Below are 2,706 nucleotides of genomic sequence, written 5' to 3' on the forward strand. Positions count from 1 at the left end.
TTTGATTTATTGTAGAGATGAGGTCTCGCCAAGTTGCCCAGGTGGGTCTCGAACCCACGGGCTCAGGCAAGCCACTCACCTCAAGCCTCCCACAGCGCGGGATTACAGGCTGAGCCACCAAGCCCGGCTTATTCTGTATCCTTTTTAAACTAGATACACTTGACAAAGTCATTGCCTTCTTTGATACAAAAAAATAGTCCAGCATGGCTTATTTTGACTAATGTTAATAAAAAGGGAAGATTGGAAGCTCACATGCTTAAATCAATACATGGAGGCTGTAAAAAATAAAAAGTAAACTCACATGCTGCCCAATTTAAAAATTTCTAGTTCTATGTCCTAAATGCCAGTTTTTAAAGTAGTTGTTCATTATTAACAGCCTTAAGGAAATAATGTTAGTGGATTTTTAACAAGTGATAAAACCCAAAACCAGACCTAATAGCATATTGCAATGTTGAACATCTACTTGATTATCTTCCCTTGCCTCATTTGGGCTACTCCAAAGCATGCACTTGGGAGAGGTTAGGAGGAGATGTTTTAGTCTACATTTTCTACTACAGTCTTTCTAATAAGAAGGAATTGGAAGCTGCTGAGATTAGACATCTGTGCTCTGCAGTTCTTTGTTAATCTCTTCTTCATTATCACAAATAGCAAGATTAGCTGTTTGTGACAGCATTTTTCCAATTTAGCTTATATTCATTTAAGCCACAGTCACATTTGGAAAAAAGTTGACAGCCCTAACTTATATTTTTGTATTGAGCTCCAAGGATTTAGGCAAGTTCCTAAAGATAAATCCACGTTCTGCCTTTCAGGAAGGGATTGTCTTGAATTAGTCACCAGTCCCAGACATAGCCCATGGTGACTGCTTCCCAGAGTCACTGGATGCTGGTTTTTGCAGACCTTGCCAGGGACTATCCCTCCTGGGCATGGCATTTAGCACAAGAGGCTCTTTGAGCCTAAGTAAAATACACATAGCAATGACTGACTAGAGGGAGCTGAGCTCCTGTGGAATATCAGATCTGGTTAAGGAATAATTATAGGGAGCAGAAAGACCTTGCAACACCAAAAGAAGGTTCAAGCAATTCTTCATTAAACATTATCGTTATGTATATTCCTATGCGTAAGAATGTTCTAAAAGTTCCAAAAGTACATCTGAGTCACCTGCAGGTTCAACATGGACGAGATTCTGTCCAGGTTGCCAGACAACTCTGCCCTGAAGCAGCAGCGTTTGCCCACCCACCGGTTGTATTTCTCGGCCAGGAGAGTCCTTCCTGTCTTTTTTGCCACTGGAATATTCTGCCTTTGTATGGGCATCATCCTCATCTTGTCTGCAAAGAACATCCAGGCAACAGAGGTTTGTCCCTCTTACATTTCTAATGCAGCTTCTAAGATCTTCAGCTTTGGCCCAATATATGCGAATGATCTGTTTGAGGACACAGCCCCTCAGGAGGGAACTGGATGAGACTAAAAATATCCTTCTTTCAGCAGGCAGGCGTGGATGGTGACAGGGTCCATGTGTGGTGGCTTTATTCATTCCTACTCCCCCTTGAGGATGGTCACTCTCATGCTGGTCAGCTCAGCCATGTTTGTGTACAAGGGACTAGCAACATTAGAAGGTTTTTATGCTGTCAGAGGAGTGAGCACACAACTAAGAGAGGCAGGAAGGTGTTATCACATTACCAGACTTCAAACTTTACTATAAAGCTACAATCATCAAAACAGCTTGATATTGGTATAGGAACAGGCATATAGACCAATGGAATAGAATTGAGATTCCAGAAGCAAAACCTCAATTTCTCAACCAACTCATCTTCGACAAACCCTCCACCACCTATCACTGGGGAGAGGAGAACCTATTCAGTAAATGGTGCTGAGAAAACTGGCTGACCACATGCAGAAGATTGAAACAGGACCCTTATCTATCCCCATACACAAAAATTAACTCCAATGGATCAGAGACCTAAATGTAAAACCTCAAACCATAAGAACCTTAGAAAATGAAGGACACACCCTCATGGAAATTGGAACTGGCATCCAATTCCTGAACAAAACTCGAAGCCCACAGGCCATAAGGGATAAGATAGACAAGTGGGATCTCATTAAACTGACAAGCTTCTGCAAAGCCAAAGAAACCATCAAGAGAGCAGGGAGACAGCCTACAGACTTGGAAAAAGTATTTGCCAACTCCAGATCTGACAAAGGCTTAACATCTTGGATCTACAAGGACCTCAAACGTGCTGAAAAGAAAAAAATAAAGAACCCCATTATAAAATGAGCAAAAGATATGAACAGACACTTCAGAAAGGAAGACATCCGAGCAGCCAACAGACACATGAACAAATGCTCAACCTCACTAATCATCTGGGAGATGCAAATCAAAACCACACTGAGATACCACCTAACTCCAGTCGGAATGGCAATTATCAATAACTTAGAAAATAATAGTTGTTGGAGAGGGTGTGGCGAAAAGGGAACACTCCTTCGCTGTTGGTGGGAGTGTAAACTAGTGCAACCTCTGTGGAAAACAGTGTGGCGATTCCTAACCTACCATATGACCCTGCAATCCCCCTACTGGGAATATACCCTGAAGAACTCAAATCACCCTATAAAAAAGATACCTGCACACAAATGTTTATCACAGCATTTTTCACAATAGCAAGAACTTGGAAGCAACCATGCTGTCCATCAAAAGAGGACTGGATTAAAAAA

The sequence above is a fragment of the Carlito syrichta genome, unplaced genomic scaffold (assembly GCF_000164805.1).
Source record: "Carlito syrichta isolate Samal-C Ts95f unplaced genomic scaffold, Tarsius_syrichta-2.0.1 Scaffold305700, whole genome shotgun sequence".
NCBI classification, from domain to species: Eukaryota; Metazoa; Chordata; class Mammalia; order Primates; family Tarsiidae; genus Carlito; species Carlito syrichta.